This window comes from Mobula birostris, chromosome 13, assembly GCF_030028105.1.
Source record: "Mobula birostris isolate sMobBir1 chromosome 13, sMobBir1.hap1, whole genome shotgun sequence".
NCBI lineage: Eukaryota > Metazoa > Chordata > Chondrichthyes > Myliobatiformes > Myliobatidae > Mobula > Mobula birostris.
In genome coordinates, this window is record NC_092382.1 from 6,790,811 (window position 1) to 6,817,174 (window position 26,364).

The 26,364-nt window shown below is 42.4% G+C and overlaps 1 pseudogene; it reads right to left on the bottom strand.

Annotated features, from left to right (window-relative positions):
- Window positions 1–10,535: 10,535 nt before the first annotated feature.
- Window positions 10,536–20,147, bottom strand: LOC140207464 (uncharacterized; annotated as a pseudogene).
- Between the last annotated feature and the right edge of the window lie 6,217 nt (window positions 20,148–26,364).

The window sequence follows — 26,364 nt, forward strand, 5'->3', positions numbered from 1 at the left end:
AGGGCGCCAGGCCATCTTCAGCAGCAGGGGGGAAATCCCATGCGCGGAAAGGGTCTGCCGTTATGCATTCCCCACAGCAGTCCCGCCCAAGAAGGGCGGGAACGGGAAGGCTTTAAAGCAGGCTACGAAGTTTGAATAAATCTCTTTTATCACAACTCTAACTCACCGACTACGTGTGGTTATTTTTAGTGTTGTGTGTAGCACACAGCTACAATATAATATTTTTGAGTCTGCTAGCCAATACTTTGGATAAAATTTTAGTATGGAAATTGAGTAAAGAGATAGGTCTATATGAAGAACATTCAGTTGGATTCTTATTCTTTTTGAGAATGAGCGAAATGGAAGCTTCGTAAAAAGACTGCGGTAGTCTCCCTGCCTTAAAGGAATCTGTAAGGGTAGAACATAAGTGTGGTATAAGCAAGGAGGAAAAAGTCTTATTAAACTCTTCAGAGAATCCACGGGTCCAGGGGATTTCCCAGCATGCAATTCTCAAATAGCCTGAGCAATTTCCTCCTGGGAAATAGGTTGATCCAATTGCCTACGATCATCTAACGAAAGATTAGGGATATTTAATTGATCTAAAAATTATTCATTGCAATATTATCATTAACAGAGTCAGAACTATACAATTTAGAATAAAATTCCCTAAAAGTGTCATTAATTTCAAGGTGGTCAGTTGTCATGTCCCCATTAATTTTATGTATTTCTTTAATTTGCCGCTTGGCTGAAAATGGCTTCAATTGATTAGCCAGTAGCTTACCAGTTTTATCTCCATAAATATAAAGTTGACTGAGAGAAGATGGTGGCACGACGAAGCACGCAGCGGCCACTCCAGTGATGAATATTGTTATTTGTCAAGTAGGATGCTGTGCACAATCCTGATTTGATGGAGACAGATGTGAGAAGCGCAGAGGAACATCTGGTGTAACTTCTGAAATGCCTGTTTCGCTGCCACTGCTACTGTGCGATCCAGAATCTCCGGAGGGCAAGGCCCCGAATCCTTGGCTTTGCCTGTTGCTTGGCGGCCGGGGCCAGGGTCGAAGCACTCAGCAGAGATGGTGCTCGATGTCGGAGGGCTGGTCGGAGGCTCGACGTTTTCGAACGGAGTCAGTCGGCTGTGGTCGGGTGCTTCCAGGGCGCTGCATTGGCAAGTTTGCGGTGCTGGAAGTTCATGGCAGTTAGAGTTTCTTCCTTCTACCGTCTGCGTGAAATGATGGGGCTATCGGGACTTTGAGACTTTTTTTTACCGTGCCCATGGTCTGCTCTTTATCAAATTACAGTATTGTTTTGCACTGTTGTAACTATGTTATAATTATATGGTTTTTGTCAGTTTTCGTCTTGTTCTGTCTTGTGTTTCTGTAATATCATACTGGAGGAACATTGTATCATTTCTTAATGCATGCATTACTAAATGACAAACGAGGACTGAGTGTCCTCATAATCTAATCTATCTTTTAAAAGTTGGCTTTCAATTGGATACATTAAAAGAAGGTCATATTTAGTTTTAGTTTCAATACGTCTCTTATATGTTTCAGGATCAGGTACCGAAGCATATTTATGGTCCAGTTGCTTTAACTGATTGGCTAATTCATTTCTTTCTTTGTTAGCTTTTTTAATGATGTTTGCAGTAAAAGAAATAATTTGACCCCGGATGTAGGCTTTAAAAGTATCCCATATAATAAGGCTAGACTTCTCTTCCAACGTATTTTCTTCAAAAAAAAAAGTAATTTGATTCTCCATAATTTTTTTAAAAATCCTCATTGGATAACAGAGTTAAATCGCCAAAATCTACTCATGGGAATAGGACCAGGAAGATTTAAAGATAGAATTACAGGAGAGTGGTCAGAAATAGCAATCTCTTTATATTCATTTTTTTCAAACTAATGGAATCGTTTGACTATCAATAAAAGAAGTCAATCCCGGTATAAGAATGATGGACATGAGAGAAAAAATACTCCCTGTCCGTCGGATAAAGTAAACGCCAAGCATCAACTCTACCACATATAGTTAGAAAAGATTGGATAAATAAAGCTGATTTATTAAGTGTGGCTGGTTTAATAGATGAGCGATCTAATATTGGATCTAACCAGCAGTTAAAATCTCCTCCCGTCACAAGGGAGTAAGTACACAAATCTGGTAAAAATGAAAATAGACATTCAAAAAAATCCTGGATCATCTACATTGGGGGCCATATACATTAGCAAAAACAATCAAGTTACTGTCTAAACTCCCTAATACAATAACAACTCGACTATTAGGGTCCGAAACAAGTTTATGCTGAATAAAGGAAGCTGTATTACCTACAAAAATTGAAACTCCATGTGATTTTGCATTAAACGAAGAGTGGAATTGCATATCCTTCCACCGAGTAAAAAAAATGTAAGCTATCACAGCTGCGTATGTGTGTTTCTTGTAAAAAAAAAGGGTGCTTTTAATTTTTTAATATAAGCAAACACTTTGTTCCTTTTGATGGGGTGATTCAGCCCTTTCACATTCAAACTAAATAGGTTAATATTTCAAACCATTTTAAATACCAATCAACATGTAATTAAAAAATCTAGCCATAAGTTATTAAAACTAGAAAGCAAACTGTAAAGTAAGATATTCAAACAAACAATCATATATTCTTTTTTTCTTTTTCAATCTTTATTGCTATAATAATAATAAACATACCACAGTATTGATACAAAATTATTGGGAATACAGCATTGTAATTTTCATAGTTAAATAAGCCCAGCTGACACATGAGTATTAAATCTCCCTATCATACATGATACAGATGAACAATATAAAACAAAAACATCTATTAAAAACCATGAAAAAGAAAAAAAAAACAAAAATATACCCCCGCAAAAAAACTGACCTGAACAATGTTAATCAACTAAACTTAAAAAAAAGGCACGGGCTGTTTAGTAACGTCGTTAAAAAAAAGGGAACCATTAGTGTCGTTGACTCCGTTCCTCTCACCATGTATTACAAAGAAATAAAATAAGTTTGGAAAAGGTCAAGTTACATCATGTGAAAATGTTTAATAAATGGCCTCCAAGTCTTTTCGAATTTAATAGAGGGATCAGAAACAACACTTCTAATTTTTTCCAAATTTAAACACAACATAGTTTGAGAAAACCAATGGAATGTGGTGGGAGGGTTAATCTCTTTCCAATTCAGGAAAATGGATCTTCTAACCATTAATGTAAGAAATGCAATCATCCGACGAGCTGAAGGGGTTCAATGACTTGATTCTATCATTGGTAACCCAAAAATGGCAGTAATAGAGTGAGGTTGTAGATCAATATTCAAAACAGTTGAGATAATATCAAAAATATCTTTCCAATACTTTTTCAACAAAGGACATGACCAAAACATTTGAGTTAGAGAAGCTATCTCAGAATGACATCTATCACACATAGGATTTATATGAGAATAATAACGAGGTAATTTATCTTTAGACATATGAGCCCTATGTACTACCTTAAACTGTATCAACACATGTTTAGCACATATAGAGGATGAATTAACTAACTGAAGAATTTTTTTCCCATTTTCAATTGGTACAATAATCTTAAGTTCCCTTTCCCAATCAGTCTTAATGTTATTAGATACAACTGGACATATTTTCATAATTACATTATAAATAATTGGTATTACACCTTTCTGAAGAGGCTTTAAATCTCACATTTTTTCCTAAATATCCATTGAATATGCAAACGTTTGTAAATTCAGGAAGGTAAGAGAAACAGTATCTAACCTGTAAATATCTAACAAAGTGAAATCTAGGCAAATTATATTTATTAGATAGTTGTTCAAAAGACATGAAACAATTATCCGAAAATAAATCACAAAATCATACTATACCTTTAATTTTTCAAGCCAAATATGCTTGATCCATAGTAGAGGGTTGAAAAAAGAAATTAGATATAGTAGGACGTGCTAAAATAAATTTATTCAACCCAAACAATTTTCAAAATTGAAACCATGTATGTTAAGTATATTTAACTATTCGGTTATCCAGTTGTTTATACAATTTAGAAAGAGTAAAGGGAAGCAAAGTCCCTAGAATAGAACCCATTGAAAACCCTTGTAAAGAATTACGTTCAAGATTTACCCAATGTGGACTTGAAGTTGTATCCAAGTCTCACAACCAAAATTTTAAACATCAAATGTTAATTGCCCAATAGTAAAATCTAAAATTCAGCAAAGCTAAACCCCACCTCCTTTTTAGGTTTCTGTAAATGTCTTTTACCTAACCTAGGATTTTTTGTTCTGTCATATATATGAGGAGATTTTGGAATCAACATTATCAAAAAAGAATTTTGGAATGAAAATTGGCACCACCTGAAATACATATAAAAATTTAGGCAAAATAATCATCTTGATAGTATTGATCTGACCGATCAATGATAAAGATATTGGTGACCATTTAGTAAACAAAAATTTAATGTAATGGATTAAAGGTAAAAAATTAGCTTTCAATAAATCTTTATGCTTTTTCGTAATTTTATCCCCTAAATATGTAAAAGAGTCAGTAACCAATTTAAATGGTAAACATCCATCAATAGAAACCTGAATATTTAGGGGAAATAGTTCACTCTTATTAAGGTTCAATTTGTAATCAGAGAAATTACTAAACTGAGCCAACAAGGATAAAACAACGGGAATAGATTTCCCAGGATGAGAGATATATAATAACAAATCATCTGCATATAATGATAACTCCTGTATTTCATTTCCACGGGTAATATCAAAAATGTTAGGTGAGTCTCGGATGGCAATTGCTAAAGGTTCAAGGGCAATATCAAATAATAATGAACATCCCTGCCTAGTACCCCGAGATAGACGAAAAAAGGAAGATCTTTGATTGTTACTACAATCGGAAGCTACAGGGGAATGATATATCAATTTAATCCAAGATATAAATATCAGACTAAAATTACATTTCTCAAACTCAGTAACTAAATATGGCCATTCAACTCTGTCGAAAGCTTTCTCAGCATCTAATGAAATAATACATTCCTGGGTGTTAAATGAAGGAGTATAAGCAATATTCATTAACCTCCTAATATTAAGAAAATGAATAATGATTTTAAATAAATCCTGCTTGGTCCACAGAGATAATTTGAGGTAGTACCTTTTCTAACCTAGTCACTAATATTTTAGAAAAAAAATTGGCGTCTACATTCAAAAGCGATATCGGTCTGTATGATGCACAATCAGTAGGATCTTTATTCTTTTTAAGAATTAAAGAAATAGAAGCTTCATAAAATGATTGTGGTAATTTACCTAATCTGATTGCTTCTTTAAATATTCTAGACGACCAAGGAGAGAGAATAGAGGAAAAACTTTAAAAATTCCACTGTAAAACCATCAGGACCAGGTATTTTGCCAGAGTTCATTGTTATTTCTTCATCTGTAATAGGAGTTTCTAATGTTGAACATTCTTTGTGTGATAATTTCAGACAGTTCAATTTCCTTAAAATATCATGCATAGTGTTAGGGTCATGAGGAAAATCAGAAAGATATAAAGAAACATAATATTCTTGAAAAGTTTTATCTCGTCATGATCAACTGTCAAAGTGTCATCATGTTTACGAATTTTGATAATTTGACGTTTAACCGAAGTAGTTTTCAATTGATTAGCTAATAATTTACCCGATTTATCACTATGAATATAGAACTCACTTCTAGTTTTCATTAAATGATTTTCAATTGAGGATGTTAATAATAAGTTATGTTCCATTTGAAGTTTGACTCTCTGTTTGTAGAGCTCCTTACTAGGAGCAATAGAATATTTCTTATCAATTCCTTTAATTTTATCAACCAACAAAAATGTTTCATTCTTAATACGTTTGTTTAAACCAACAGAAAAAGAAATAATCTGTCCGCAGATATAAGCTTTAAAAGCATCCCAAACTGTGCCTTTGGAAATTTCTTCCGTAATGTTAGTTGGAAAAAAAGAAATCAATCTGTTCCTTCATAAATTTAACTAAGTACAGGTCTTGAAGCAAATTGGAATTAAATCGCCATTGCCTATTAGTACAAGTGGTATCCATTAACTTGATAGAAAGTTTCATTGGAGCATGATCCGAAATGGCGATAATGTCATAATTGCAGTTGATTACAGATGGAGTTAGAAGAGTTAATAAAAAAGTAATCAATTCAAGAATAAGAATGATAAACATGTGAGAAGAATGAAAACTCTTTGTCCTTAGGGTGTAGAAATCTCAAACAATCATATATTCAACCCAACACAGCTCCCAGAGAGAAATAGGCCCTACACCCTCCCCCATCCAAAGCGAGAAAGCTGACCAATAGACAGTCAGTGAGCTAAGAACTAAGTACCAGCCCCAAAAAAGTCCTGTTGACAGAAAAAAAACTCCAGTCCTGCAAGGTCATTATGTCCCTATCAAGACACAACATAAAAAGCAAAACAACTCAGTATTCAAAAATATGAAAAGATCACTTTAAACAAATTCAAAGAAAGCTGTATTAAAATAAAGCCTCAAAAAGGGATAAAATAAAGTAGCAAAAAAAAACAAAAGACAATATATGAACACACAAAATGTAAGCTTAATGAAACCTTATTTTAAATTCATATTAACAGAAGAAGAAACTTGATCAAATAAGAAATACAACAGTTTTAGACTTCATCCTTCAGAAACTCTTTTGCATCTTCAACTGCATTTATTCTTTTTCGCAATCCGTTCTTCAAAACAATACTTAGACGGGCAGGGAACCGAAGGGATGGTTTATATCCTTCATTATAAAATTCCGAGATATCTTCTTTATATTTCATATAATCAGTCAAAATATCAGGTGAATATTCTTCCACAAATCTAACCATGTAATTTTGGAAATCAATCATTCCTTGTCTCTGGGTGTGGCGAATTAAAAGATCCTTAATACGAAACTCCTGAAAGGTTAGTTCGATCGATCTGGGTTTCGCCGCCGAGGACAATGGCTTCAAAGTCAGAGAGCGAAAAGCTCGATCGAGCTTCGGATCGGAAGTGAATAAAGCAGGAAAAAGCTGCTTCAGAAAGTTTGCAAAGACTTTGTAGGGTCAGCGCCTTCAATTGATTCTTCAAGACCCACGATTCACAAGTTATTTCTCCTGTTTCTATTCTCGGGACTGATGATCATATTCAGCATTTTATCATTGGATAAAGAGAACTCTTTGCAGAGTTTAATTGTATCTTCAATGTCCTTTTCAAGTGTCATTAGCTTCACAGTATTCTCCTGAATTTGGTTCTCATGCTCAAATAAAGTTTGTTGAATTGTATCCAATTTGCCGTTAAGTTGTTGAAACTCGTCAGAGAATTCCTACTTTTGCTGTTTAAGGAAGTCACTGATTGAATCCAAAGTGACTGGGGATTCATCTTCTGTTTCTCTTTCTTTTGCAAATGCTTTGGTTCTTTTCTCAGCCAGAGTAAAGCAGTATTGAAGTATTATAATAAGATTTCAAAAAAAAAGACTGGTAGAGACAATTAAGTAAACAGGGTAGGAGCAATCGAAAAGCAACCAACAGGGCTCTGACTGCTTCTTATATCTAACATATGCTTCCTTCTTCCGCTTGACGAGTTGCCTCACGTGTTTCGTCAGCCACGGTTCCCTTTTCCGACCATTTTTTTCCTTGCCTCAGTGGGACAAACCTATCCTGAACCCATTACAAGTGGTCCCTAAACTTCCTCCACATTACTTCTGTGCTTTCAGCTTTCAACACCTGTTTCCAATTTAGACTCACTAGTTCCTGCCTCATCCCTTCATAGTTAGCCCTTCCCCAGTTAAGCACTTTCCCATTTTGTCTGTTTTTATCCTTTTCCATAGCTATGCTAAAGCTAAGGGAGTTGTGGTAACTCTCACCAAAATGCTCCCCCACCAAGAGGTCTGCCACCTGACCAGGTTCTTTACCCAGAACTAGATCCAGTATGGCCTCTCCTCTCATCCGCCGGTCCACATGCTGTGTCAGGAATCCTTCTTGAACACACTTGACTAATTCAGCCCCGTCTATCCCCCTTGCAGTCAGGAGGTGCCAGTCAATATGAGGGAAGTTGAAATCACCCATAACTATAACCCTGTATTTCCTGCACCATTCTAAAATCTGCCTGCTTATCTGCTCCTCGGTGTCCCGAGGGCTATTTGGGGGCCGATAGACTACTCCCGGCACAGTGATTGATCCCTTCCTCTTTCTGACTTCCAACCACAGTGGACACTCCCTGTGCAGCGTCCTCCCTTTCTACAGCCCTGATACAATCCCTGACTAGTAATGCTACTCCGCCCCCCCCCCCCCCCCCCATTCTACCTCCCATCCTATTCCTTTTAAACACCTAAACCCCGGTACCTGCATCAGCCAATCCTGCCCTTCCTCCAGCCAAGTTTCAGTAACGGCCACAACGTCATTGTTCCATGTACTGATCGATTCTCTAAGTTCATGCTCTTTATTCCTAATACTCCTAGCGTTGGAATAGACACATTTCAACCCCTCGATCTGGCTACATGTATGTTTTGTCCCCTGCCTGTCCTTCCTCAGCAACTCAGAACACACAGCATCATGCCCTTGTCCTTCTACCCTCATCTCTGCACTCACATTCTGATTCCCACCACCCTGACAAACTAGTTTAAACCCTCCCCAACAGCTCTAACAAACCTGCCCACCAGGATATTGGTCCCTTTCCAGTTCAGGTGCAGCCCGTCCTTGTTGTACAGGTCAGACCTTCCCCAGAGGAGATCCCAATGCTCCAGAAATCTGAACCCCTGCCCCCAGCACCAACTCTTCAGCCACACATTCAACTGCCATGACTTCCTGTTCCTACCCTCTCTGTCTCACGGCACAGGAAGCAATCCTGAGTTTACCACCTTTGAGGTCCTGCTTTTTAACTTTTTTCCCCTAACTCCCTATATTCCTTCTTCAGGACCTGATCCCTACTCCTATCTATGTCATTGGTCCCCACGTGGACCACGACATCTGCCTGCTCACCCTCTCTCCTGAGAATACCGAGAACTCCATCCGAGGTATCATGGACCCTGGCACCAGGGAGGGAACAGACTGGGATTCTCAATCTTTCCCACAGAACCTCTTAACTGTCCCCTTAACTATCAAATCCCCTATCTCTACTGCTCTCCTCTTTTCACTCCTTCCTTTCTGAGCTGAGGGTCCAGTCTCGGTGCCAGAGACGCGACCACTGCAACTTGTCCCTGGTAGGTCGTCCCCACCAACAGTATCCAAAACAGTATACATATTGTTGATGGGAACGGCCACAGGGGTGCTCTGCTCTTTCTGTCTATTCCCCTTCCCTCTCCTGACAGTCACCCATTTACCTGTCTCCTGACTTTTAGGGGTGACTGTCTCCCTGAAACTCTGATCTATTACTGCCTCTGCCCCCCGAATGATCCAATTTGACAGGAGCTGCAGCTGGATGCACCTCTTGCAGGTGTAGACATCGGAGACAATTGTGCTGTCCCTGACTTCCCACATCCTACAATCGGAGCACTGCACTGCCCTATCTACTGCCTCCATTACTAACTCCTAAGTTAATTAATTAAATAAACTTTTCCGGCCTTACCTGACTGGGAGCAAGCTCATCCTCTGCCTCTGCTCGCTGAAATCTCTCGAGCCAAAGCCTCAAAGCTCCACTCCTTCACTGGCCGCTCTCCACTCCAGTCCACGTTAAACTCCAGTCCCAATAAAGGTGAATATGCAGCAGAAGAACCTCCTCCCATGCTCAGTGACCAGTGTGCAGAACTGGGTGTGGTGAGCATCAGCAATAATTGTAGAGTTCAGCACCGACAGTCACTCTCGAAATTGCATTCAGCAACGGTGATGGACAAATATCCAGCATGCAGCTCGTTGAAACTTTCTCCCCAGTGCAGAAATCATGCTTGACTAATCTTCTGAAATTTTTTGAGGATGTAAGTATGAAAATGGATGAGGGAGTGCCAGTGGATATAGTGCACCTGGACTTTCAGAAAGCCTTTGATAAAGTCCCAGATAGGAGATTAGTGGACAAAATTAGGGCACATGGTATTGGGGGCAGAGTACTGACATGGATTGAAAATTGGCTGGCTGACAAAAAAACAAAGAGCAGCGATTAACAGGTCCCTTTCGGAAAGGCAGGCGGTGACCAGTGAGGTACCACAGGGTTCAGAGCTGGGACCGCAGCTGTTTACAATATATATTAATGATTCAGATGAAAGGATTAAAAGTAACATTAGCAAATTTGCCGATGACACAAAGCTGGGTGGCAGTGCGAAATGTGAGGAGGGTGTTATGAGAATGCAGGGTGACTTTGACAGGCTGGGTGAGTGGGTGGATGCATGGCAGATGCAGTTTAATGTGGATAAATGTGAGGTTATCCATGTTGGTGGTAAGAACAGGAAGGCAGATTATTATCTAAATGGAATCAATTTAAGAAAAGGGGAAGTACAACGAGATCCAGGTGTTCTCGTACATCAGTCACTGAAAGCAAGCATGCAGATACAGCAGGCAGTGAAGAAAGCTAATGGCATGCTGGCCTTCATAACAAGGGGAATTGAGTATAGGAGCAAAGAGGTCCTTCTGCAGTTGTACAGGGCCCTGGTGAGACCACACCTGGAGTATTGTGTGCAGTTTTGGTCTCCAAATTTGAGGAAGGACATTCTTGCTATTGAGGGAGTGCAGCGTAGGTTCACAAATTTAATTCCCAAGATGGTGGGACTGTCATGTGTCGAAAGATTGGAGCGACTGAGCTTGCATACACTGGAATTTAGAAGGCTGAGAGGGGATCTTATTGAAACATATAAGATTATTAAGGAATTGGAATTAAGGAATTTTTTCACCCAGATAGTGGTGGATATATCGAATGCTCTGCCCCATAAGGCTGTGGAGGCCAAGTCTCTGGATGTTTTCAAGAAAGAGATGGATAGGGCTCTTAAAGATAGTGGAATCAAAGGTTATGGGGATAAAGCAGGAACGAGGTACTGATTGTGGATGATCAGCCATGATCACAGTGAATGGCGGTGCTGGCTCGAAGGGCCAAGTGGCCTACTCCTGCACCTATTGTCTATTGTGAACCCGGTAGTGTGTCAGAACTGCAACATGCTGTGAGGTTTCACTGTTAATGTAATGGCCTCTCTGTAATGTTTCACTGCTGAGGTAATGGTTTCTCTGTAGCAGCAATGTTTATGTTATGACTAGAGACAACAGGGTTTTGGAGTGCGGGGCTATCCAATGAGAGAAATGTTGTTCTTTCTTGTGAGTCTGGAAGAGAGATTTTTGTGGTCTTTTGCTGGGGAGAGATAAAAGACATGAATGGAGAGAGTGGGCCATTTTCCTTTATTTTTTCGTTACTAACCCTATAGTCAAAGTAAGAACTACAAAGCCCAATCGTTTAATCACATATTGTGTACCGTTTGTTATTTCAGGGTACTGATTTGTAACATCAACCCAAGCGCAGCATCCACCCAAACGAGATTTCTTAAGTTTGGCCGGGCTGGGGGGCTATCACCCCCTATATTAAGCTGCTAGCCGAAGCGAGAGTTACATAAGGTTAGATGCCTGAGCGAATTGCTTCACAAGTTCATAGCAGGTGAACGGCCTCTCCCCAGTGTGAACTCAATGATGGACATTTGGTGGCGATGGCTGAGAGAATCTCTTCCCAAAGTCTGAGCAGCAGATCGGCCTCTACCCAGTATGAACTCGCTGGTGTTTCTGTAGGTTGGATGACCGAGTGAATCTCTTCCCACACACTGAGCAGGTGAACGACCTCTCCCCAGTGTGAACACGCTGGTGTCTCTGTAGATGAGACAACTGAGTGAATCCCTTCCCACAGTCTGAGCAGGTGAATGGCCTTTCTCCAGTGTGAACTCGCTGGTGACTCAGTAGTTGAGAGGACGAAGTGAATCCCTTTCCACAGTCTGTGCAGGTGAACGGCCTCTCTCCAGTGTGAACTCGCTGATGTACCTTCAGTTGAGATGAGCAAGTGAATCCCTTCCCACAGTCTGAGCAAGTGAACGGCCTGTCCCCAGTGTGAACTCGCTGATGTACCTTCAGTTGAGATGAGCAAGTGAATCCCTTCCCACAGTCTGAGCAGGTGAACGGCCTCTCTCCAGTGTGAATTCGCTGATGTACCTTCAGTTCAGATGACTGAATGAATCCCTTCCCACAGTCTGAGCAGATGAACGGCCTCTCTCCAGTGTGAACTCTCTGATGTACCTTAAGTTGAGATGACGAGGTGAATCCCTTCCCACAGACTGAGCAGGTGAAAGGCCTCTCTCCAGTGTGAACTCGCTGATGTATCTTCAGTTCAGATGACTGAATGAATCCCTTCCCACAGTCTGAGCAGATGAACGGCCTCTCTCCAGTGTGAACTCGCTGATGTATCTTCAGTAGGGATGAGCAAGTGAATCCCTTCCCACAGACTGAGCAGGTGAATGGCCACTCCCCAGCATGAATTCGCCAGTGTCTCTCTAGGACAGATGACCGAGTGAATGCCTTCCCACAGTCTGAGCAGGTGAACGGCCTCTCTCCAGTGTGAACTGACTGATGTGTCAGTAGGTGGGATGACCGAGTGAATCCCTTCCCACACACTGAGCAAGTGAACGGCCTCTCTCCAGTGTGAACTCGCTGGTGTTTCTTCAGTTCAGATGACTGAGTGAATCCCTTCCCACAGTCTGAGCAGGTGAACAGCCTCTCCCCAGTGTGAACTCGCTGATGTACCTTCAGTTGGGCTGATCGAGTGAATCTTTTCCCACAGTCGGAGCAGGTGAACGGCCTCTCCCCAGTGTGAACAGACCTGTGTGCTTGTAGGTAGGATGATCGAGTGAATCCCTTCCCACACACTGAGCAGGTGAACGGCCTCTCCCCAGTGTGAACTTGCCTGTGTCTCTGTAAAACAGAGTACGAAGTGAATCCCTTCCCACAGTCTGAGCAGGTGAACGGCCTCTCCCCAGTGTGAACTCGTGTGAACTCGCTGATGCACTTTCAGTTGGGATGAGCAAGCGAATCCCTTCCCGCAGTCTGAGCACGTGAATGCCCTCTCGCCGGTGTGAATTGACCGGTGTATCTGCAGGTTAAATGATTCAGTGAATCCCTTCCCACAGTCCGAGCAGGTGAACGGCCGCTCCCCGGTGTGAACTCGCTGATGTACCTTCAGTTTAGAGAAACAAGGGAATCCCTTCCCACAGTCTGAGCACGTGAACGGCTGCTCCCCAGTGTGAACTGACCAGTGTCTCAGTAGCTTATATGATTCAGTGAATCCCTTCCCACAGTCCAAGCAGGTGAACAGCCGGTCTCCAGTGTGAACTCGCTGGTGAGCCATTAGGTTAGATGACCGAGTGAATCCTTCCTTACAAATTCAGCAGATGACTAGCAATCTGCCCAGTGAGAACTAACTGGTGTGTCCACAGGTTGGAAGACTGACTGAATCCCTTCTCACACACAGAACAGGTGAATGACCTTGTCCCGGTGTGAACTTGCTGATGTACCTTCAGTTGAGATGACCGAGTGAGTCCCTCCCCACAGTCTCAGCAGGAAGGATGATCGAGTGAATCCCTTGCTCCACTTCTTAAGTATCTGGACAGAGACAGCAAAACTGTCGTGTTGTGTTCGAGATTCCCGTAGACAAATTCCTTGTCATTTTTAACCTGTAAAAATATTTACAAAATCCATCAATGGGTGTAGGACAATATTTCAGATGAGATCACTTGAGTTGTCAAGGTGTGATCTGGCATCACTCTGTTACAGTGAAGTTCCACACAAGGTGGAGAGAGAAATCATCTTCTAACTGGGCACAGTGCTGGTATCTGGAATGACCATCAAACTCTCTGATGCTCTTCCTGTCTCTATAAGAATGGGGCATTTCTGCCATCTCCAATCTGTGACCTGGCTCAGTTTGACTCTCTCCATTGGTATTATTCCCTGTTCGCACTTAGCTGCATGGGCGACTGGCCCCACAGGAACTGAAATACTCACACAAATAGCCGGCAGTGCATTCCACGCACCTGCCACTCTCTGGGTAAAAAACTTACCCCTGACATCCCCTCGGTATCTGTTTCCAAGCACCTTAAAACTATGCCCCCTCGTGTTAGCCATTTCAGCCCTGGGAAAAAAAGCCTCTGGTTATCCACATGATCAATGCCCCTCATCATCTTATACACCAAAAAAGGCTCTAAACATAAACAAGAAATTATACATTGCTTTGAGGATTTGTTGGAAGTATACAAAATTATGAGGGTACAGATAGGGTAAATGCAAGCATTTTTTTCCACTGAGGTTGGGTGAGATGACAACCAGAGGTCATGGGTAAGTGGGAAAGGTGAAAATTTAACGGGAACATTTGGAAAAGCTCTTTACTGAAATGGTCGTGAGAGTGTGGAATGAGATGTCAGCACAAGTGGTGAATATGAGCTCAGTTTCACCATTTAAAAGAAATTTGTATGGGAGCCTGGATGGGAAGGGTATGGATGGCGATGGTCCCGGTGCAGGAGGTTGAGTGATCGATACATCCCAAAGAAGTGGAAGCATTGGAAAGGCAGGAGGACACAACTGTGGATGAAATGAGAAGCCAAAGCCAACATAAAAGCCAAAGAGAGGGCAAACAAAAGAGCAAAAACTATTGGGAAGCTTTTAGAAACCAACAGAAGACGACTAAAAAAAAGTTGGATGAGCTCAGGTGTGGAATTTTGATATTGTAGTCATTAATTAGTCTTGGTAGCGCCCAACAGTCTGAGGCATTTGGAGGAACAAAATATCTGGGGTCTCAATATCTCTTCAAATCCAAGGTTCTCTGCACCAGTTACCTTTCAACTTTTATTTTGACAGGTACATACAAACTAGACACCCTCAAAATTTCACTTCTGTAGGCCTCCCACTTACCAAGTACTCCTTTGCCAGAAAACAGCCTGTCCCAAACCACACTTGTCAGATCCTGTCTGATACCATCAAAATTGACCTTTCTCCAATTTAGAATCTCAACCTGTGGTGCACACCTCTCGTTTTCCGTATTTACTTTGATTCCCATGGCATTATGATCACTAATTTCTGTCACCAGCCCTGGAACATTTCCTAACAGCTCATCGCACACTTCTATGTCGGGAATTCTACGAACTGATAAAGGGCACATTTGGCAACCTCTACCCCCTTGACATCTTTTACAGTATGGGAGTCCCAGTCAATATATGGAAAGTTAAAATCACACCTTTGTTTCTTGGCATGGTCTGCAATCTCTCTACAAATTTGTTCCCCTAAATCCCTCAGACTGTTGGGTGCAACCAAGTCCCAATAATGGCTACAATATCATAATTCCCTGTCCTGAGCTCATCTGGATTTCCTATGATGCCTCTTGCATTGTGATATACACAGCTCAGCACATTCATCGCACCATGCTCAACCATTTGATTGCTGACTCTGAGGTCTGAACAACATCTGACTGGTGACAAGAAAACAGACGCTCCCTCATTGTCACAAAAACAAAGGAGCTGATAGTGGACGACGGGAGGAATGGAGACAGGCTAACCCCTATTGACATCAATGGATCTGGGGTTGAGAGGGTGAACAGCTTTAAATTCCTCAGCATAAACATCACCAAGGATCTCACATGGTCTGTACATACCGGCTGTGTTATGAAAAGAGCACAGCAGCACTTCTTTCACCTCAAAACGGTTGAAGAAGTTGGGGATGGGGCCCCAAATCCTAAGAACTTTCTGCAGGGACACAATTGAGAGCATCCTGACTGGCTGCATCACTGCCTGGTATGGGAACTGTACTTCCCTTAATCGCAGGAACCTGCAGAGTGTGGTGCGGACAGCCCAGCGCATCTGTAGATGTGAACTTCCCACTAATCAGGACATTTACAGAGACAGGGATGTAAAACGGGCCCAAACGATATTGGGGACCCAATTCACCACAACCACAAACTGTTCCTGCTGCTACCATCCAGGAAACGGTACCACAGCAAAAGGACCAACAGGCTCCGGGACATCATCTTCCACCAGGCCATCAGACTGATTAATTTATGCTGATACAATTGCATTTCTATGTTATATTGACTGTCCTATGTACAAACTATTTATTATAAATTACTATAAATTACAAATTGCACACTTAGACGGAGACATAACATAACGATCTCTACTCCTCATGTATATGAAGGACGTAAGTAATAAAGTCAATTCAATTCACCCTCTCCACTATCTGTTCTGTTAATGCTGGCTCCCATTCCCCCTACAACTCGCATGAGCAAGTCTTACCACTAGGATATTCGTCCCCTCTTGTTCTGTTCCCCTAACTAACGAATCTCCTATCACCCCCTTGACTTTCCTCTGCCAGGTAATCCCCCGCAAGTTTCTAAAGTGGTCCACCCGTTGTTGTGTTGGATAGCAATAACAGTACTCTGTGATTGCTATTTAAACTCATTCCCCTTCCTGCCTCTCACCCAGTTTCCTGTGTCCTGCACTTTGGGTGTAACTCACCTCTCTTCATGTCATATCTATTACGTCCTCCAACTCCTGGATGATCCAGAATTCTCCCATTTCAAGTTCCAATTCTGTAAAGTGCAGGGTTACAAGCTGCAGCTGGATGCACATCTTGTAGGTGAGGGCATCAGGGACACCGGATGTCTTCCCACCTTCCCACCAATGTCCCCTCTAATTTGTAATGACCAGTGTGCACATAAATCTTGTACTGTCCATTTTTTTTACACAGTGACAACATGTGCACAGTGAATTTTATATAGAGAGGCAGTCATTTTAACAGCTAGCAAATCACTGTCGATAAGAACTTTGATGTCCTCTGGGTTTGATCGAGTTCATCTGCACTCTCACACAACCTATGCAGCAGGCCTGTAACGGGTAATGAAGGATTTTCTCACCAGAGCTTTTGCACATCATCCATATGTCACTTGCTTGCTAAATTATGCTTTAAAAAGTCAAGATTTCCAAATATCACTCCACTTCTTCCCACTTGCGAATTCTCCAGCAACTTTTTCATCACCACAATACACACAGGTGACACCAGTTTCTGTATTGTACATAAATATTTCCCCTGAACCCTCCCCCAGGTGACTGACGGTGGTGAACTCAGTGATGGCAATGCCAATGAACATGAAGGGAAGGGCAGTAGTCTGTCTCATTGGAGTCTGGCACATTTGTGATGTGAAAGCTACTTGTTGCCCAGGGCAAAGGTGTTTGATATCATTATGTACCCAGAGAGAATGGGTCAAAACACGTCCCTGTCATTTGGAACCTGATCCTTTGATCGCTCTTTTCGGTATTTCTCGAGACTCTGACAAGCATTTGATCCTGGCTAAACGATGAACATTGTCTTTTCTCTCTCTTTCAGCTGGACGTGCAGTACTCCTTAAGTGGAGAGATGTAGTTCCCCCTACCCATGTTCGATGGCTCAGGGATATTATGTCTTGTTTGGATCTTGAAAAGATATTAATAGCAAAAGGATAGTGAGGGATAAAATTGATCCCTTAGAGAATCAGAGTGGATGGGTATGTGTGGAGCCAAAAGAGATGGGGGAGATTTTGAACAATTTCTTTTCTTCGGTATTCACCAAGGAGAAGGATATTGAATTGTGTAAGGTAAAGGAAACAAGAAGGGTAGTTATGGAAAGTATGATGATTAAAGAAGAGGAGGTACTGGTGCTTTTAAGGAATATAGAACTGGATAAGTTTCTGGGTCCAGACAGGATATTCCCTAGAATCCTTGAGGGAAGTTAGTGTGGAAATGACAGGGGCTCTGACAGAAATATTTCAAATGTCATTGGAAATGAGAATGGTGCTGGAGGATTGGCTTATTGCTCATGTTGTTCCATTGTTTAAAAAGGGTTCTAAGAGTAAACCTAGCAATTATCCGCCTGTGAGTTTGACGTTAGTGGTGGGGAAATTGATGGAAAGTATTCTTAGAGATGGTATATATAATTATCTGGATAGACAGGGTCTGATTAGGAACAGGTAACATGGATTTGTGCGTGGAAGGTCATGTTCGACAAATCTTATTGAACTTTTTGATGAGGTTACTAGGAAAGTTGATGAGGATAAAGCGGTGGATGTTGTCTATATGTACTTCAGTAAGGCCTTTGACAACGTTGCACATGGAAGGTTAGTTAAGAAGATTCAATCGTTAGGCATTAATATCGAAGTAGTAAAATGGATTCAGCAGTGGCTGGATGGGAGACGCCAGAGACGATAACTGCGTGTCAGATAGGAGGATGGTGTCTAGTGATGTGCCTCAGGGATCTGTACTGGGTCCAATGTTGTTTGTCATATATATTAATGATCTGGATGATGGGGTGGTAAATTGGATTAGTAAGTATGCAGATGATACTAAGATAGGTGGAGTTGTGGATCATGAAGAAGGTTTTCAAAGCTTGCAGAGAGATTTAGGCCAGTTAGAAGAGTGGGCTGAAAGATGGCAGATGGAATTTAATGCTGATAAATGTAAGGTGTTACATTTTGGTAGGACTAATCAAAATAGGACATACATGGTAAATGGTCGGGCATTGAAGAATGCAGTAGAACAGAGGGATCTGGGAATAATGGTGCATAGTTCCCTGAAGGTGGAATCTCATGTGGATAGGGTGGTGAAGAAAGCTTTTGGTATGCTGGCCTTTATAAATCAGAGCATTGAGTATAGGAGTTGGGATGTAATGTTGAAATTGTATAAGGCATTGCTAAGGCCAAATTTAGAGTATTGTGTACAGTTCTGGTCACCGAATTATGGGAAAGGTGTCAATGAAATTGAGAGAGTAAAGAGAAGATTTACTAAAATGTTGCCTGGGTTTCATCTCCTAAGTTACAGAGAAAGGTTGAACAAGTTAGGTCTTTATTCTTTGGAACGTAGAAGGTTGAGCGGGGACTTGATAGAGGTGTTTAAAATTATGAGGGGAATAGATAGAGTTGATGTGGATAGGCTTTTTCCATTGAGATTGGAGGAGATTCAAACAAGAGGACATGAGTTGAGAGTTAAAGGGCAAAAGTTTAGGGGTAACATGAGGGGGAACTTCTTTACTCAGAGAGTGGTAGCTGTGTGGAACGAGCTTCCAGCAGAAGTGGTTGAGGCAGGTTCGATGTTGTCATTTAAAGTAAAATTGGACAGCTATATGGACAGGAAAAAAATGGAGGGTTAAGGGCTGAGTGCAGGTCAGCGGGACGAGGTGAGAATAAGAGTTCAGCACGGACTAGAAGGGCCGAGATGGCCTGATTCCGTGCTGTAATTGTTATAAGCGTATACGGTTACTATTCACTTTTTAATTCAGATATAAAGTTCCATAAGGTGTGGGGACCTTCTCTTGGATATTTTCATAATTCTCACCTAGATTGACAGGTGTATTTTTTTCTTCCCTTGATAGTCAGATCCTGCATTTCCAGCTTTCTTTGATTCTTTGTTTAGTTAGCAGGCTGCTTTTTTTATTATTCATTTCTCTTTTTCCTACAATATATAGATCTGGGGTGATAAAAGTTTATCTCAAATGTCCTTTTAAATATTTATACTTATAATGTAATGGTTGGCTTGGAGTTGGATCGTGGGAGGGTTGGGTGCTTTCCTTTCTAACTTTTCATTTTTAATATGGGTGACTTGCTCATTTGTTAAGATGTGTATTATTGCTATTTTTGTCTGTATTGCAATGATCCTTCTATTTACACTATTGATTTTTTTCTTCGACACTGTAGTTTGTAGAAAACTTAAAAAAAAATTAAAAAATCATGACCTCACGGGTAGAAAAGTCCAGAACAAGAGGGGGTGGAACAAGCAACAGACACAAAATGCTGGAGGAACTCAGCAGGCCAGGCAGCATCTATGGAAAAGAGTACTAATGCTGAGTTCCTCCAGCAATTTGTGTGTGTTGCTCGGATTTCCAGCATCTGCAGATTTTCTCTGGTTTGTGACTGGAGGCAGAACAAAGGTGATTTTCACAACAGCTGATGTAAAAGATTTTGTTCCCTTTCTCCGAGTTCCCGATCCTTGCATTTAGACAGCTGGAGCTCAGCTCTGTCTGAGAGACCCATCGGTTCCCATTCCCTCATCAGCCGGAAGCTCCCCGGGGCCCGTGTACGGATGGTGGGGCTGAGAGAGAGGGAAGAGAGCAGGACTGTCCCGGGATTGCGGGTCACGGAGTCCGGAGTCACAGCATTGTCCCGAGATTCTCACTTACCTGCAGCCGTGATCCCGAGGCCTTTGTGTACTGCGCGCATGCGTGATATTCATCAACCTTCACGCCTGCGCATATGATCGATGCTTCAGCGCCGGCGAAATTTATAACGCAATGCTTTATGGGTAATCACGGTGCCATTAACAGTTTTTTCAAACACTGGTTCCATGTCCATATCTCAGTTTTTTAGTGTCTGTATAGAAAACTCAGCAGCTGTTTTAACGCAGAAAACGGCTCCAATAAACAATATACTCAGTATCGAAGTGTATCTAATGCCAAAGTACAACCCTCTTACAAAGGCAGGTATAAAACACAAGAGATTCTGCAGTTGCTGGAAATACGGAGACGCACACACACAAAATGCTGGACGAACTCTGCTGTTAGGGCAGCAACTAAGCAGAGGAGCACATAGTCTAGGAATTCTGAAGGAGCTCGGCCTACACGTTGTCTGTTTATTCCTCTCCACATTTGCTGCCTGATCTGCTGATTTCCTCCAGTGTTTTGCATTTTTTAAAAAATCAGGTTCCAAATGTTTCTGTTCTTTCATCTGCAGGCACATCTTTTTGGCCTGATTCCTCTTCCTACTCCTCCTCGTAAACTCTAGACTCCATATCTCTCTGGAGCCCCAAAGCACTGACTCATGCTGGCAACACTTTGGTTTCCGACTCTGCTCCATCGAAGATTCACTCACTAGTCTGCTGTCAGACTTTAGAGGCGCATTGCAACAGCCCAGCTGCCTGAGGCACAGTCCTTTGAAACGAGTGAAAATGTCCCAAAACGTTCAAAAGATCAGGGAAGAAGGAGTTTAACCACCTTCGGCCGGACCACTGGGGAACGTCAAAACCACAGGGAGCTCATCATCTTATTCAGTCTGGAGAAAATCATGCAGGAAATTCATGCAGGTGGAGAAGGTGATGAGAGCCATTGGTTGTGCGAATAGCCAGAGGCTTTTTCCCAGGACGGAAATTGCTAACACAAGGGGTAAGTTTAAAGTAAGTAGTTGCAAGGGAGATGTCAGTGGTAAGATTTTTTTACACAAAGAGTGGTGGGTGTGTGGAATGCACTGCCGGTGACAGTGGTAGAGGCGGATACAATGGGGTCCTTTAAGAGAACCTCAGATAGGTACATGGAGCTTCGGAAAATAGAGAGCTATGAGGTAGGGTAATTCTAGGCGTTTTCTAGAGTAGGTTACATGGTCGGCACAACACTGCGGGCCGAAGGGTCTGTAATGTCCTGTAGGTTTCTATGATTCTATGACATTCAAGGGAAATCTCTTCTCCCACGGACTGGTGACTAGTTGCAATCTGTCATCACAGAGACAGTGAGAGGGGGACGGCAGGGATGGATTAATAAAATACTGATATGGAACAGAAACATGGGCAGGGATCAGATGGGCCGAGTGGCCTCTCTAGTGTACAATGTGAGTGTGGTAGAGACAGTAAGCACCTAGGACACGGAATTTGATAGAGAACTGATTTATCTTTCACAGATCCACAATATTAAACACCAGTCTAGTTTAAGGCTAACATCAGCAGAACAGACTCCTCCAATGCTCAGTGACCACTAGGCAAGGATCAGGCCGACCGAGCCCCAGGAATTCGCACCGCCCCTTTAGATATACTCCAGGGCACGAAGGAATCCGTGCCCAGACTCGGGACAAGTTTACAGGTAACCAATCTGAAGAGGAACAAAGGTTCATGGATATTTACTTAGATACCTGCAAAGTCTCAGGGAGAATTAATTAGAAGCATCCATGGATAATTGCACCGTGATTGTCAACTATAGAAGACACAACTCTAACATATAAAAATCCCCAAAGCGCAACAACACATTTGAGTTACAATTCATAAAACTCAGAGAACTGACAAACAAAACAGCAAAGAAAAAAAAAGAGACCTGAGAATACTCTACCCCCGACACGAGGGTGCGACAAATCCCATCCCACCGTGGCCGCATCTGATGGCCCAGTACTGTCCGGAATGTCCTTTGGAATTCTGAATTAAGGACAGGATCCAAAATATTCCTCCCGAACTAGCAAGATGATCCTCGGTAGTGAGGGGCGGGGGGGGTGGGGGGGGCGGTGGCGGTGTGGTGGCGCGGAGGGAAAGGCATGTGAGTCTTCCGATTCGGGGCCAAATAGGGACAAGGTAAAAGTTTAAATCCCGATAGGCGGGGTGAATTTTTAGAGAAGAAGGAGGATGTGATATATATGTTGCCGGGACAGTTTTCCTTGTGACTTTAAAGAGGCCGATAAAGCGAGGGGCTAGTTTTCGCGATTCAGGTTTGAGTGGACGAACAGAGACCCGCTAATCAATATTGAAAGAGGGGCCAAACCGCCTTTGTCTGTTGGCCTTGGCCTGCTGCCGGGCTGAACTTTCTTTCAGAATCCTTTGCCCTTGAGACACCTTTAAACAAATTATTCTGCAGAGGGCAACCCGACCTCTAATTCCTGATCAGGAGACAGAGTGAGACAGAAACTCAATTTGACACTCGAAAGGGGTCATACCCAGTGATGAATGCTGAAGGGTGCTGTGGGCGAACTCGGCCAAGATTAAATGGTTACTCCGAGAGGAGAGAGGCAGAGAAGAACCTGCTCCAGGTCTTGGTTCGTCTTCTCAGCCTGTCCATTAGTGTGAGGGTAGAAGCCTGAGGAATGACAGGAGGTAGCCCCAAGCAGCCTGCAATGTGCTTGACGGAGATTGGAGGTGAATCAGGACCTCGGTCCAAAACAACATCTGTGTGAAAACCTTCATATGAAAACTTGTCTGTGAGAAGTTGTGCGTCTATCAGGAGAATGGGATTTTATTTCGAAGAATGTATCTACAGGCCTTGAAGAACTTATAGAACACAACTAAAATAGTGGTAAAGGAATGTGATGGGGACAGGCAGATAATGATATCTACAGAATGGTGAGACCGCGGAGTGAAGATATGGGTAGATCTTGTAGAGAAACTCGGCTCATCCCAAAACCCCCTGCATTTACCAGGCCCGGATGGTTTCGTTCAGAAACGTTGACAAATTGTTTTTCCTTTCAGATTATGCCTGACCCAGTCCTCCAAGAGATGTCAGCTGCTATAGAAATCTTGGCATTTGCCTGGATGTTGCGTCCGGCAGCAGGTCCAGTACTTTAGGAAGTACACGGAAGTCAGCGTGGATACTTGAGAAGCGGAGTTTACCCTGAGTACAAACACAGTTCAGGTCTGATTTTACCAACAACTTAAAACATTTGAGTTGGTGTAAATAAGACGACCTGCTGGTGGAGGCTTTGTGGTCTGAGAGGGAGAGACTGACGGTGACTGGAACATCAGGACATGTCTCACAGAGAACCAGTGGCTGTGATTTGGATGGAGCTCTCTCATACTCTGATGGAGATGGGTTTACCAGGACCCTACAAAGGTAACTGCGTACACAGATGACGGGCGATTTATGTGTAGATATCGAAACGATACAAGAAACAAAGTTAACGAGATGGTCCAAGTGATAGTCAGCACGAAGAAGGTAAGACCATGAGATACAGGCGCAGAGTTACTCCATTTGGCCATCGAGTCTGCTCCACCATTTCATCATGGCTGATCCAATTTTCCTTTCAGCACCAATCTCTTGCCTTCTCCCCGTATCCCTTCCTGCCCCGAACTATGAAAAATCTATCACTTGCTGCCTTGAATATCCCTAAAAACATGGCCTCCGCAGTGGTGACTGGCAAAGATTTCCACAAACGCACCGCTCTCTATCTAAAAAAAATCCATCCTCTTTACCGGACTTGAAGGGCGGTCCTCTATTCTGAGGTTGTGTCCTCTGATCCTGGACTCTCTCCCCGGAGAAAACATCCTTTCCGCATCCACTCTGTCAAGGCCTTTCACCATTCGATAGGTTTCAATGAGGTCACCCTTATTCTTCTGAATTCCAGTCAGTACAGGCTCAGAGCCGTCCAATGCTTGTCATAGGACAAGACGTTCAATCCTGGAATCATTTTCGTGAATGAAACCCTTTTTAGCTTCAACACGTCTTTTCAGGGTAATGTGCCCAAAACCGCTCACAATACTCCAACTGAGGCCTTTCCAGTGCTGCGGAAAGTCTCGGCATTAAACTAGGTGGATCAGTGACCTCTTCCTGTATCGTTAACTGAGTCAATTCACTGATGTCAGGGCTGACCAAAGTGTGATCACCTCTCTTTCTCTCCCTTTTCCCATTCGGAATTAGATAAACCTCACTTCTTATCGCCTTAGTAACATAGAAACATAGAAATCATACAGCACAATTCAGGCCCTTCGGCCCACAAGGCTGTAACGAACATGTCCCTACCTGAGAATTACCTAGGCTTACCCATAGTCATCTATTCTTCTGAGCTCCATGTATCCATCCAGGAGTCCCTATCATTTCCGCCTCCACCACAGCTGCCGGCAGCCAATTCCACGCGCTCACCACCCTCTGCGGAAAAGAATCTTACCCCTGATATCTCCTTTGTACCTACTTCCAAGCCCCTTAAAATAATGCCCTCTCGTGTTCAGTCCTGGGAAAAAGCCTCTGACTGTCCACATGATCAATGCCTCTCATTATCTTTCAACCAATTTAAATTCAATCTAACACAACCCTCCTGCATCCGAATCAGAACCAGGTTTCATATCACAGGCATTTGTCGTGAAATTTGTTAACTTTTCGGTAGCAGTAAAATGAAATACAGGATAAATAAATATAGAGGGGAAAAAAACTGAGTTACAGGTGGCGGAGGGAAAGAAGCTGTTCCTGAATCGCTGAGCGTGAGCTCCCTCCCGATGGTAACACTGTGCAGCGCGCATGTCCTATTGGTGGGCAACTTGAATGATGGACGCCCCTGTTACAAGGATCATCCCTTGTAATAATGATCAGAGAGGTACAGAGAATCTGTATTTACCAACAAGTAAATTTTATTATTTCAACTATAAAGCACGTAGGTTCACACGCTATCTACCTGTGTGCATTCTACTAGAACCCCTGACACTCCATGAGCAGTCAATGAAGAGAAAAGGTATCACCCGGGAAAGGATTCTATGGCTGGCCTCGTGATCCCGATCTCCACGTGTCCGTGGGGTCCTCCCTATTCAGGATGGTTGGTCTCTGGCTGCTGGAGAGTTATCGCCCCTGTCTATTTGGAGCTCCTGAGTCTTATACTGCCCCTCACAAACTGAACCACTGGATCTCTGTCCTGACCTACCTGGGTCACCTTCTCACTGCTCATTGTACAGGGCAACAGCCAACGTTGTTTCATGGCTCCGCCCACCCCAGCCTTGTGTATTTGGGTCTTTACATCCAGTTTAATGAGGCAGCCCAGGCAGACAGAGGCAACCAAACGAGGCTACAGATTGCTTGTTTGGTTGGTCCGGCATTTTGCATAATCAGTATCCACTCCTCTGAGAACGGTCTCAGGTCTATTGTTCTGATTAGATTGTCCCGGAGTCAGGAGTCAGTACAGAGTCCACGCCCTTTACATAACAAACGTATGCTTGTTTAGGAATGGTCTCAGGATTAGCAGATGATCACCTGAAGCTTCCTGTGTCTACATTCACCCTGTGTCTTTCTCGGGTTAGCTGTCGTCTGAATGCTCCAGGGTGGATGCTCTGATTAGATTATCCAAGAGCAAGAGTCAATTCAGAGTCCACAAAATGGGGGGAGACAGAGAGAACTGGTTTGTCTGCTTCCCCTGACCTTGATCAGACTGTAGTTTCCTCTGGACAACAGGGTGTTTTATGAGCCCTGCCATGCGTCATGGACAGTGTCTTTCTCGGGTCAGCTCCAGGGTGGATGGTGGAGGGTTTTACAGAGATGGCGAGTGCTGTCGGGATTGGAGAGGTTTACAGAAATGGGGAGTGATGTAGGGGTTGGGAGGGTTTTCTTTATTTAATGTTATTTTTTATTTGGATAAGGTATTTTAAGTATTACACAAACTTGTTTTTACATATAAAACCTTTTCCATGTTTATATATATATAAATCTATATATATTTATATATTCACAAGTACACACTGAGATGATATAAAAATAATTAGGCACTTAAATAGATATTTACGTGCAGTTGTAATTCCACTCTATTAAACTAAATAATAATAATAGTTGTTAAAATAGTAATAATAGTGTATGAATAATAATCTCCATGTATCTCTTCTGGTCCATTTCTTTCTGGTTCAAAATATTGTGTGTAACCCCATGTAGCTTCCTTCGTAGGTGTTAATGTTTGTTCCTACCCACAAACATACTTATCCAAT